We start from the raw sequence: 13085 nt of genomic DNA, 5'->3' as shown, positions 1-13085 counted from the left end.
CATTTTAAACTCGATGTCCTAAGAGTGAGGACCAAGTCATTCTAGAAGGGACCACAGTGGTCTAGTGGTCATCTCTGCAGCATCAGTCATAGTGAAGGACTTTAAAAATAGTGTGGAAAGTAACTGACAAATATCCACCAAGTCCGACTGGTTCAACATTGAATGAGACACTGGACAAGGGGATGGGGGAACGACATGCAGAAGAAGAATCCTGCTCTCAGCAGATCTTCCAGGGAAGGCAGGGACCCCTGAGGGTGGGGACCTTTCAGCTTTGCTCCCTCTCAATCTCCAGCAAATGAAACAGTGCCTGGCACCTAATAACAACTCATCAGGCACAGGCTGAAGAAAGAAATGAATGAATACTCATTGCCCCAGGAGCACCGAGCACACCATATAAGGCAGGGTGATGCTGACCGCTGAGTTGTCTGCCTGATGAGTCAGAGCTGCAGAATCCACAGGCGAGAGAGAAAGAGAGCACTCGGGATGAAGGGCCAGGAGGTTTGTGGTTGACCAAAATCAAGCGAAGGACAGATCTTAAAAAGCACTCGGCCACAGTTGCCTGGAAGGCAGAAGCATACACTGTGGTTTTCCATCTTTTTTTCTGCAGAGCAATCTTTTTTCAAATGAAATCATACACCGCACCCTAAATGCATAACAGAGCTGCCACGGTGGACGTCAGCTGGGGCCGCGAGGCTGGCCTGCTTGCCTGTGCCCTGGAACCAGGCATGGGCCCGTGGGGCCCCTCAGAGTTGGGGCTCCCTGGTGGCCAGGTGTGTTATATATCTACATTCCGGCCAATGGGACATGAATGGAAGTGAAACGTACACCTCTTAAAGGACAGGGCACCCTCTCCTTTTCTGATTTCCCCTCTTGCTGAGTAGAATGGAGACACTGCCGTGGGCCACCGTGGATCATGTAGACAAGGGATGGTGGAGTCACAGGACACAAGGAAACTTGGCCTCTAATATTTTTGTGTGGAAGAATCCCCTTAGCTCAGAATGTTACTTAGAAAAAAAGCAACCTCTCTTTTGTTTAAGGAACCATTGTTTTGGAATTTTTGTCACACAACCAAATCCATATCCCAACTCATGCAAGGACCTCCAAGGATTGTTCAGAGGACTGTGCGCAATATAGAGAAAGCATCTTCACACACCCATTCATTCCACAAACCATGGCCAGTTTCCTCTGCTGGGATCTGGGATTCAGCTGAGACAGACAAACTCCTGCTCTCACGAAGTCCTCACCCTAGTCGAATGTGGACTCCACTCCATCACTGTGAGAATAAACTAAGAATTGCCACGGGTGCAGGCTTATTGTTAGTAACTGCCAACGTTTATTTTTCATGTATTACCTTATTTCATCTTCGCCACAAACCCAGGAGGTGGGTGCTATTACTTCCTTGGTTGACTGATGAGGAAGCAGAGACACAGAAAGGTCTCAAGGCCACACAGCTAGTAACTGGTGATTCCAGGATTTGAACCCTGGTCTGCTGGACTTTAGAGCCTCAGCCACCATACCCTTCTGCTGGAGAAGGGACTAAATCGGGGCACTGTGATAAAGAATGCATAGGGTGCCCTGCCGATGGTTCCTATTAGCAACAACAACAACGAAAGAAAGCAGCATAATGCCCCTTGCTGAGCAAGCCTGAGCCCCCTTACCTCAGTGGCTGGCGTCTGGAAAAGGACCGTGCCCTCGTTTCTAGAAGCCAAATTCAAAGGGTTCAAGTTGCTTTGACGACAGTGTCAGAAGCTCTTGCCACTGCAAGCTCAGTGCTATCCAGGAGACGCCACCTGTCAGAGAAAAACAGAGCCGGCCGTGACTGTCGTGACTGCCTCGTTGGGGGAGATCTTACTGCTCACGCTGCCTGAGGTCTCTTGTTTTTGTTTGAAATGCTCTCTGGGCCCGGAGGAGGCAGTGTGATGAGGCAAAGACTGCAGGAGCCGGGGTTACGCATCAGGATTGGGAAGCCAGACAATTCTAAGATGCAAAGATATGCATATGCCTGTGTGTGTGTGCCTGAAAAAAATACATACATAAGCGTCACACTGACTGTGTCTAGCACGGTGCACTTTGCAGAGTGGGGATGCTTGGTAAATGGTCATGGTTTGCTTTGCTATAAAACATAATTTTATATGTCTAAGTGAGTGGGTGGAAACTCTGGGAGAGTTCAAATACATTGGGGGAAAGATCCTTGCTCATGTGCAAATGTACTCCTGGAATGCTCCATTGAGCCAGACCAACGGCATCATTTTACCAATGAGGAGAATGACACCCAGAGAGGGGCAGTGACTTGTCCAAAGTCACACAGCAAGTTGGGGGCAGAGTGAGGCCTAAACCCAGGGTCTCTCCTGGTTCATGGTTGGGTTCTCTCTCCAGGGACGCTCCCTCCTTTGCAGTTGCCAGCCTCGCAGCCCCTGGAGCAGCCAAGGGCACACAGCCAGGGTCTGATATATGCCTGCCAGGTGCTTGCTAGGAAGGGCCAGGGCTGAGAATGGTTTCCTGGCTGTGTTCAGGCCCTGACAAGGTGCAGAGACACTGCCCACAGCGATCAGGAGCACGGGCTTTGGAGGCAGGTGGATCTCGCCACATGCTGGGGCAACCTCCTTCCAGAAGTGGGGCCCCGGGCAACTCAGGTGTCCTCTCAGGTGTCAGCTCCAGGTCTGTAAAGTAGGGATAATGGTGGCATCTCTCGTCAAGAACTGCAGGGAGCTAAAGTGACTTCCATAGCAGAGCATTTGGCACATAGAAAGCGCTCAATAAATGCTAGGGAGGCGAGACAGGAGAGAACATCATGAGTGCTTGTGGGGGAGGAGGAGCACTGGACGGGGAGCTGCTTTCCGTCCTTGGCACATCTTTAGAGAGAACTCTCTCAATTCCACCAGGTATTTGTTCCCTCTAATCCCACCTTTACCCCTCTTCTCTGCCTCTCATAGACCAGTGTGGGGCCCCACACAGCATATCTGCTTCTCCCTCTGGGCTGCAAACTCCCCTCCTGACCATGGGACCCCCAAACCCCAGCCCACATTTCACCAGCCAGCAAAATGCAAATGTCATTAGCGCTCTGCAAGCTGGTGAACGCTAATGTCACACCAGACGGCAGCCAGCGCAGCCAGCGCATGAGAACTGGAGGGGAGGGGGGCGACGAATCCCCAGGAGGGGTGGCATTCTCTGCTTTTTCCAAAAGGGTATGATAAAGAAAGAAAGAAATAGCTGCAGGAAAGAGGTGACCAGGGAGATTGTTTTAGCAGCGTGCTGTGCAGCTGAGCCTTTCTCACAGGCTCACTATAGCTGCCTGTGGTCCCTGCTCCAGCCCCATCCGGGTGACACGTGTGTGTCAGCCTCTCTGGGCCTCCTCCCCATACACACTTAATGAAGAGGCTCATCTGGGGGACCCCCAGCCTCCATCTTTCATTTACTCCTCAGTCCATGCTCCCTCAAACCTATTAAGAGAAGCAGACCACCCACCCCATTAATAAACCCATGGCTGAGGGTGGGGGCCTTCACTCCCAGGAGGTGACAGCAAGAGACCTCCATGGACCTGCAGGCAGCAGTCCTGGGTTCCAGACCCAAGCCAAACTAACTTGCTGTGAGCACTCAGGCATATCCTCTCCTTTGTGGGGCTTGGCCTCTCCATCTGTGAACAGGGGTGTTGGACCCACCACCAGTCCCTGCAGTCTCTCAGGGTCAGGTCTGAAACCCAGGGCTCTAATCACTCACAGGCAGAGATACCAATGTAAGGCTCCTCCCCTCTAAGTTCCTTATGACAACAGCACTGATGACCCCAGCAGGCACATGAGGCTTCCTGGAGTAGAGGGCAGATGTGTATATCTGGAATGAGAGGAGGGCGCTGTGGGCAGGGGGGCCAGGGTGCGCAAAGGCATGGAGATAACCAGGTAGGAGCCTTGGACAGAATGGGAAATGAGATGGAAAGGTCCTGTGGTCAGTGCTTTACACTAAAAGTTGCTAAAACTTGGACAATGTGTCTCCCCGAGTTTACACTGGGCTGGCCCTGAATTCCACAGAGAAGACACAGGCCTTATGATAACTTTCCTATAGATCACATGCAGCATGGGCATTCACTCATTTTGGTGAGCATTAAACATCTACTGTGTACCTGGGACTCAGAAGGTGCCAGGATGAGTGAGGCCCAGATAATACCTTCAAAGGAGCTCACTGTTATGGAGAACAGAAGGCAATGACCTGGTTTTCATAGTTTAAGGAGGCTAAGGAGGGCTTGTTACTTGGTTCTGAGTTCAAAGGAGGGAGGGGCCTCTTCCTTTTTGAGCCCCAGAGAAGGCTTCCTGGAGGAGGAGGCAGATTTGAATGTACAGAGAGGAAAGGAGGGTGCACCATGGGCAAAGGTACCAGAGTGAGCAAAAGCATGGAGGTACCAGGTGTGGGGTAGGTATTTAGGACTATGACCCAAGACTGCCTGTTGGGGAAGAGTAGGAAATGAGACAGGAAGGGAAGGCAGGGGCTGGATGGTTAAGGTCCTTGAATGCCAGGCTAAGGATGATGAACATCCATAGGCAATGGGGAGCCACTGAAGGTCATAGAGCAGAGGTATTCTCCAGGTAGAGAAAAGTAGGAGGGCGCCCAGGCAAGTGGAAACAGATGATGAGAGAATGAAAGGAGGGAGGGAAGGACCCTGGTGGTAGTGGTGGATAGTAAAGAGCTGATGGAAGGGCAGTGAGGGGGAGGGGGAGACAGATGTAGGAGGAAAGATGGTGACAGGACTTAAACATGTTGCATTTGCATCCCAGCTCTGCTACTGTCACCAACTGGGTGGCCTCAGGCAAGTCATTTAACCTCTCTAGGCCTCAGTTTCCTTCCCTGTAAAGTAGGGAAAAAAAAAAAAAAGCCACTTCGTAGGGATGTAGGATTCAACCAGATAACGTATGAGAAGCACTTGGAACACAGTAAGCGATTGTTGGAGGCTTGCTTTCTAAAATGTAAGCATTCATTGCTTTTATTAAATAGTGGTGCCCTTCCCTATTACAAATGAGGTACACTGAAGCTCAAGGTCAAATGACTGGCTGCAATTGGCCCCGCTGGGCCTCAAATCACACGAGAAACAAGTTATGAGCAAATAAACCTGGGATGACTCAGAGAAGAGTCTTGATTTTAAAATATTGCTTTAAAAAAGGGCTGTTTTATGACTTTTGCACTGTGTGCTTATTAAACCCAAGCTATAAATGTGAACTAATAAGTAAAATGAGTTAAGTTAATGAAAAAAATCAACCTTCAGGATAGATCCATATTACCTAATGGCAGTACATAAACATAAACATAAAAATTTAAAATACAAGAATGAATTGCAATGCCCAGCAGCTCGGGGATTCTGCAATTTCTCTGTCTGAGAAATAAAAGCTATTGATTTTAGCTTGGGTTCTCATTGCTCATGAGTGAGTCTTTGAGAAGTCATAAAGGAAGGAATTATTTCTGATTGTTTACTCACTAAGGATCGGATGTATTGAATTTAAATTGTCTCCGATTCCTAATTAGTACAAACCAAATTAGAATCCCAGTATAGCAGATCTGGAAAGGCCCTCGGAGGCCTCTAACCTTGGTTTTCTTTTTTTGATAGACCTGAAACCTCAGGGACAGAGGAGAGCAAGTTGACCAACTTGAGCAAGTGGGGGAGAATCCAAGCTCCAACAAGGACTCCTGGTTCCCAGTCTGAGTCCTGCTGTGGTCCCCGCAGCCTCTGGGACCAGACCATTAAATCCAGGCCTAAAAGGGATGTTGGGTCGTTACATGAGCCTCGGGCCAGGTGGCTCCTACAATAGCCTCTCTACCAGCTGCTATGGAAAAGTAACCTGCCCAAGAAAGCAGCCTAGAAGCTAAACATCTAAGACAGTCTAGCAGATTGTCACGTATGGAGCCCTCGAACACCTATGATAACCCACTGGCCAGGCAGCTCAGCTGGGGAGGGGCACACATGGGAGGGAGGGTTCTGTTCTGAGAGGGGCTTCAGGGTGGCACAGCCCCAGGGCCAGGTCAGTTCCTCCCAGTGTCCGCGGTAAGGGTGGGGACAGAAAGGCCTCACTGTAATGATAGGGAAGGGAGGGTCTCTTAACCCAGCCAGGCGATGCCCCCACCCCCGCTCTGTGCACATGTATGCACACACGGATGAGCACCACAGGGACCAAGGGGCTTTGCATGTGGCACAGGCACGCGTGCGTGGATGTTAAGCTTCAGACAGCACACGGTTATGAAGCAGATGTTTAATTACTACCTGAGTGTTATTAATCAACACGATTAATACACAACCCATACCACATAATTACTTTGCAATTACACCAAAACGAAATATTTTACTGCTGAGGGTTTGCTAATTACCGGGCCTTGCCAAAGGACAGGTATAATGGGCAGCAATTTTTCTTCCTTCCTTTCCTTCCCTTTCTCTCTCCCCTGCCCTCCCATTCATCTTCTGGGCTGATATCCCCACCACCCAGAATGGGGGGCCCAGGCAGGCTGCGGGCCTCCCCAGGGTGCTGCTTCGGTACTCACGTTGTCTTTAATGTGCACCCTAAATCGTCCTGCCCTCTCCTCCCAGCTCTCCAGCATGGAAAAGCATGTCCTTCCCAGAAATAAAGTCGGCCTCCTGCAGGCCTGCCATGGAGAGGCAGCAAGGGACATGGGTCGCTAAGTGGAGACCCTGAGAGGTCAATGATTACAATGAATTGCCAGAAAGGGGCTTCACAACCAGGTCTATCAGATGCCACAGCAGTAAAGGATTAGGGGGTATGCTGGCTGCATCCTCACCCCTTTCCTGGGCAGTGCACCCCCTCCTCCAACCCCAGCAGTGCTGGCTGCTAAAGGCTCCACCTGCACTTAACCCTAACCCCTCCCCTCCCCAGGTCTGGGCTCTTCACTCACACGCATGCACACACTCCCTTCCCCCTTACACACATGCACATGTGCATGCTCACACGGCAAAGCCTGGTGTTGGGTTAAAACAATAAGGTCAGCCAGTTAAGGGTGGTGACCAAGAGGCAGGAAACACTTGTTCACAGCTCTGGGACAGCTTTGCTGTGTGCCCTGGGCAGGTTGTGTGCCCTCTCTGGGCTTCTTCCTTCTCCTCTTTAAAACAAGACAGAGGCATTCAATAATCTTCAACCCTCAAGTGAAAGGAAGGGGCTCAGTCCCCACAGATGGGTAAAGGTGAGGAATCTGAAGAGCCCGAGTCCCAGGGATGAAATGACCTGTGGTGCCTGGAGAAAACCAGCTGGACACAGACTGGGGCAAAAATTGGGGTCTCCTGCACCTGGCCTTATTGGTAGGTGAGGCTGAATTTAAGTCCTCACCATTATGTGACTTTTGGACACCTTCTGTGAACCTCTCTGAGCCTCAGTTTCCTCATCTGTAACATGAGGACAATGACACTTCTCATTTGCAGAGTTAAATGAGAAGACACAGGAGCATGCCCGGCATGGTGTCTGTCCTGAGTAAGCCTCAGTTAGTGGAAGCTATTGTTAGCATCGAAGTTATAGCTCCACTTTCATCCTGGGGAAACCCCAGTCAGGCAGCTCACTCACCCCTCAGTGCTAACCTCAGGCGGCAGGGACCCTGGGAAGTGTCTTACCTTCATCCTGGTCCTCACTGGGACCCCTGGCTGCCCTAGCCCTGAAGGGGCTTTCCTGACCATACCCCAGCCACACTCACACACTGCTCTGAAGTGTTGATGTTGTTAAAAAAAAGAGACGACAGGCCCAAAATGGAGTCCCTCGTGCTAAGCCACATCAGTAAACCAAGGCTCAATACCTAACCTAATTACAGTTTCCCAGGAATGTAATCTTAACCGGTCAGTCTGGAATTTCCTAGTCAGCACTAGTGAGGTAATCCCCAAAGACCCCTTTCATCCCACAAAGGAGGGTGACCTAAACCTGAAACTATCCACTCTCTGCTAGAAATTTCCTTTCCCCACCCCCTTCTGCCTATAAAAGCCTTCCATTTTGTGTAACTCCTGGGAACTCCTTCCTATCTGCTAGATAGGATGCTACCCAATTCAAGAATTAGATCTTTACATCTACTCAGTTGAATTTTCTTTTTTAATGTCAGTCTTCTGGACAAACAGTGGGGAAAGGAGCCTGGCATCAGGGGTTATCATCTCACCTGAAATGTGTCGTTTTTTACAAGTGGAGTGTATCCTTACTAAATAGCAATGGGATAAATCAATCACTTGGGGACTGACACTCTGGGGAAACCAAGCCTTGGCTGACCCCAATGCTAAAGGCTCTGGCTGTGTTTCTCATTCCTGGGAGAAGAGAGCCAAGAACAATGGCTTTCTCCCCTCTCTCTCAGCCCTGGGGACTGGGGCTACTAGGGATCACGCAGTCCATCTCCCACCTGTGGGAGGGAAGGAGCTCACCCTCGCCAGGCCAGGCAGGAGAGATCTCATCCTAGGAAGGTATCTATGCAGATGCAGATAATGAGAGCAGGAAGCCTGATTCCACACACCCAACAGGTGTTGAGGGCCTACTATGTGCCAGGCCCAATGGGGTTGCTGTCCACATGGCATCTGATGCATCTTCGCAAGGACCTATGCTAAAGGGGTCCCTAAACAGAGACCCTGGGAGGTCAATGATTCCAGTAAGTGGCAGAAAGGGGCTTCACACCTAGGTCTATAAGGTGCCACAGGGGTGTTTTCTCCCTGATTCTAAAGTAAGGGATTGGGGGTATGCTGGTGCTGCACCCTGACCCCTTTCCTGGATGGTGCAACCTGCCAAACTCAGCAGTGCTGGCTGCTCACACTCCACTGCTGGCTCCTGGCTGTTTGGAGCCATGTCACCCAGAGGCCACACCCTCCTGTCCCTACCCCAAGCACAGCCATAGCTGTGACAGAATATTCTGGGCACAAACTCCATGATGCCCTTCATGCTTCAGAGCTCCCTGGGATCTGGCTGAGGCTAGACTGCGCTCAAACCCCATGGTGGCTTAGCTTCCTCTCCTGAGAACCTGCCCTCAATAATTCACTTGTACCACCACCCAGCTTAGGTTCTGCTGTTAGGGAACCAGATCTAACTCAGAGGCTTATAAAGGAGACGGACATGGGTCTTGCCATCGTGGGACTCAACACGCAGCAGGTGTCAAACCTGAGACTCAGACTGACCACGACCGTGACCATCCTGCGCCCCACCCCCCATCTACCATCAAGAGTTTCTGACAACCCGCTTTCCCTCCCAATCTCACTGAATGCCAACAACCACCCAGCCAAGGGCGTTTGTTATCGCCCTTTTTATGGATGAAGTGGCCGAGGCTCAGAGAGATCGTGACTTGCCCAAGGTCACTCGCAACTCCTACATGGTCACACTTGGATGGGAAGTCAGTTCTACCTGACCACTGGGCCCCAGAACCTGCCTCCCCTAACCAAGGGGACCCGAATATAGCTGCAGAGTCAGAGTGGGGGGAGCTAAGTTGTTAGGGCCATCCCTGGACAAAGTTAGCTGGCCCTCTCTGCACCTCCTGTACCTCCTCCATAGATTGTGGGAGGCAACTTCGAAAGAAGGAAAGGGGTGGGATTCCCCCACCATTGACTGCTCCCTTGGTGCCATTCTGGCCTCTCCCACATCAAAGCCTCAGGCTCACTCCCTCTCAAATGATGCTCATTGATTCTGGCTCCTCTCTCCCTGTCTCCCCCCCGCCCCCCCCGCCCCCCAGTTCCTGCTATGTCACAGATTTTGAAGCTCAGCCAGGTGAGTAACAGGAAGAGAATGAGAATTTTTATCTATTAATTTTATTTCTGAACCCTCCCCAGCAGGCTCCAAAAGGAGAGGAGAGAGAGAGGCAACCGCAAATGGGGGACAACTACATTGGCAGCCGCTGGGGGCTTCCCTGAGGGGAGGGCAGCCCAGGGGGTCTGGGGAGTCAGTCTCCCTGGATCCAAAAGCAGGAAGGGGGCCTGGTTCTCAGGGCACCAGCCACCTGCTCACTCTGGCCCATCTCTCACAGAAAGAGCCCACTGCTCAGGGGCAGAGCCAAGCCCAGCCATGCACAGGGGACCCCTGTCCCCTCATCCTTCCTCCTCACAACCATAAGCCTTCTTTAACCCGGCCTCTCCCTGACATACCTTGAGCCCTGGCTACGCTGGGCATTATATTTCACTTAATCCTCAAATCCTTTCCCATTCACCCCACATAAGATAGCTATTGTCATTCCCATTCTACAGATGTAAAAACTGAGGTTCAAAGAAGTGATGTATCCTCAGCAAGTTCTACATAGCATTGCCATATGACCCTGCAATTCCACTCCTAGGAATATACCCCAAAGAACTGGAGACAGGGACCAAACAGATACCTGTACACACATGCTCATATCAGCACTATTCACAGAAGCCCAAAGGTGGAAACAGCCCAAATGCCCATGAGTCTTTGAATGAATAAACAGATAAATGTGGTATATCCATACAATGGAATATTATTCAGCCAGAAAAAGGAAAGCAGTACTGATACATGCTGTAATAGCGCGACTCTCCACAATATGATGTTAAGTCAAAGAAACCAGACACAAAAAGCCACATGCTGTATAATTCCACTAGTGAGATCTCTAAACCGATATGGACAGAAAGCAAATTAAAGGTTGCCAGAGGCTGGGAATCAGGGGGCTTGATGCGCACAGGGTTTTCTTTAGGATGATAAAGATGTGCAACCACCGCTTCTATCTAGTTCTAGAACAACACTGTAAATGTACTAAATGCCACTGAAGTGCTAGCTTTAAAATGGCTAATTTAATGTTATGCAAATTTCACCTTAATTAAAAAAAAAAAAAGCAGGCAGGGAAGCAATGTAGAGCTGGCAAGTGAGGGAGCCCAGATTCACGCCTGGTGGTGCTGACTGCAGGGCATGACCTTGGCCATTGTCCTCTGGTGCCTGCCCTGTGCCTTTCCCCCTCTAAGTCTTTACCTCTGCCAATGCCTCTGCCAGGAAGGTCCTCTCTCCCCATTTCTTCTGTCAAAATCTTACCCCTCTTTAAGGGCCTTGGTTAAAAGCCATCCCTGTCCCTAAAGCCTTCCCTGAAGCCATACCCATCCCCTCTGTGTTCTTGGGGCCCACAGCCCTGTGCCCGGCCCCCTGCCCCTGCAAGCTCCCCCTTCTGCCTCAGGCCAGAGCAGCGCTGCACAGGGCTCTCCTCCACCTGCCCCCCAGCCTGAGGGAATAATCACACTCCCGGGGGCCTTGTGAGAGTTAAATAATATGAATGTCTGCGGACTTCTCAGCTCTGTGCTTCGCATGCAGTAAGCACTCAATAAATGGTGGTTGTTAATGGGCGAGGGCTGGGCCCTGCTGACTGCTCTCTGCATCCCAGCACAGGCCCTGCTCCCAGCAGAACTCCTCGAATGCTTGTGGACTGAAGGGGAGACAAACTCCCCTGACGAGGGGCACTTTCCTACCTGTTTTCCCGCTGGGCAGGAAGCCTGTCTCGGTTCACAGTTTATAATAAATGCAACTCCATTTCCTCTCAGCTGTGTTGGCCCCAGCACACACCCAGAGCCGGCTGTTTCTGTGAAATGTCTGGGGCTCCGTGGGCCAGCCAAGCCTGACTGAATTGTGGTGTTTTGCTGTATGAGGCACCTCCACTACCAGGTTCCCCAGGTCAGGAAAAATCAGAAGTTCTGGTCTCTCAAGAGATGGGTCCCTGCCATGTGCTCTCACCCATCAAACCATAGACGTAGCCCAAATCCCAGCTGGCAGGGACATCGATCAACATTCAGGAAACAGATACCCATTAAACAGCTGAGATGTGTGTTGGGGGTGGGGACAGAGGTGTGAACAGGAAGACCTATTCACTTCGAGCTAGAGCTAGAGTCACTCAGAGCTGGGAGTGATTTGGATTCTGCCACTTTCTGGTTCTGTGAAATGCTGGACAAGTCATGTAACCTCCCTGAGCCTCAGTTTCATCATCTGGAAAATGGGGTAATAACAAGACCCACACCTTCACAGGGCCATTGTGGAGATTAAGGGAGGAGATACTGTCTGTAAAGTGCTCAGCACAGTGGCACAAAGTAAAGGTTCCACCAGTGCAGCTATTATTGTAGTTATTATTCCCACTTTACAGATGCAATAACTGAGGCCCAGGAAGGCCAGTAGGAATCTGGGAAAGTCACAGGATCCCTAAGCTGATAATGTGCTCCTGTCAGCAGTCCAGATTTTAGACAAGACACACCCAGAACACCCAGTGCTGCCTTGGCAAACTGCCCCTGGGTCTGGCATCGGTGAAGGCTTAGCCACTGGGTTTACTCACTTTTGTGTGGACTGTGTGCCCTGGGGAGTGTCAAGGGAGACAGCATGGAGAGTGGAAGGACACAGGGCTGAAGAACAGAAGAATCACCCATTTCCTGGCCCAGTAACCTTGGGTAAGTCACAGATCCAGGCTTTTGTCCATGTAGTTCTCTTGGTTTGGAATGCCACACCCCTCTCTCCCCACCTAACAAACTCCTATTCACCCTTCAAGACCCAATTCACATGTTGCCTCGTAGGTGAAGCTTCCCATCTCTCCCAGGGAAAGGTGACCACTATTCTGCTATGTCCCCATCACAATTTTTTCATGTCTGCAAGTTCTATGAGAACTGTGTCTGGTTTTCTGATTTGTTCTTTGCAATGTGACCGAGCATGGTGCCTGCCATGTAGTAAAAACTCACTGGATGACAAATGAGTCTCTCTTTCTGTACCCTTGCATTGGACATTGACCTGAGACACACCTCTTAGTCACTGGGCTTCAAATGTCAAAGCACAGGACTCATTCAATTGCACCCTCCTGCCCAGTATTGGGTCAGTCCTCGGTAAAAATCTATAGGATATGATCTCTCTAATAACTGTTGTCCTGCTTACTTCACTGCCTTAAGCTAATGAATATGCAATAAGATACTCATCAGGGAAGCACTTTATAAATCAAAGGAATTATATATATGTAAGGCATTGGCATTAAGAATAATCCCAAACACCAGATAGTGCCAAAATTTTCAATGCACTTTTGGAAGATCTTCTGAATCTGCACTGGAATGTAGTGATGATGCCAGGAAATTCACTTCAAACAAAGCAAGACAGGTAATTAGGAAGCCCTCACTCCAGGGAAGGTGAAGAGAC

The 13085-nt window shown here is 50.3% G+C and overlaps 1 protein-coding gene across 3 annotated transcripts in view; it reads right to left on the bottom strand.

Moving 5' to 3' along the window:
• The window catches only part of TSPAN18 (tetraspanin 18), a 148091-nt gene that overhangs the window by 46721 nt on the left and 88285 nt on the right, over positions 1-13085 (bottom strand). For 2 of the 3 annotated variants that reach the window (XM_081155151.1, XM_081155150.1), the window contains one exon: positions 1659-1790. The exons of the other annotated variant lie outside the window; for it this stretch is intronic. The gene's annotated coding sequence lies outside the window, so the exon portion shown is untranslated. The remainder of the gene's footprint in view (positions 1-1658; positions 1791-13085) is intronic. 3 annotated transcript variants of the gene reach the window in all.

Source organism: Miniopterus schreibersii (assembly GCF_964146895.1).
Source record: "Miniopterus schreibersii genome assembly, chromosome: 12".
Lineage (NCBI taxonomy): Eukaryota > Metazoa > Chordata > Mammalia > Chiroptera > Miniopteridae > Miniopterus > Miniopterus schreibersii.
This window is presented reverse-complemented; position numbering and strand designations above follow the sequence as displayed.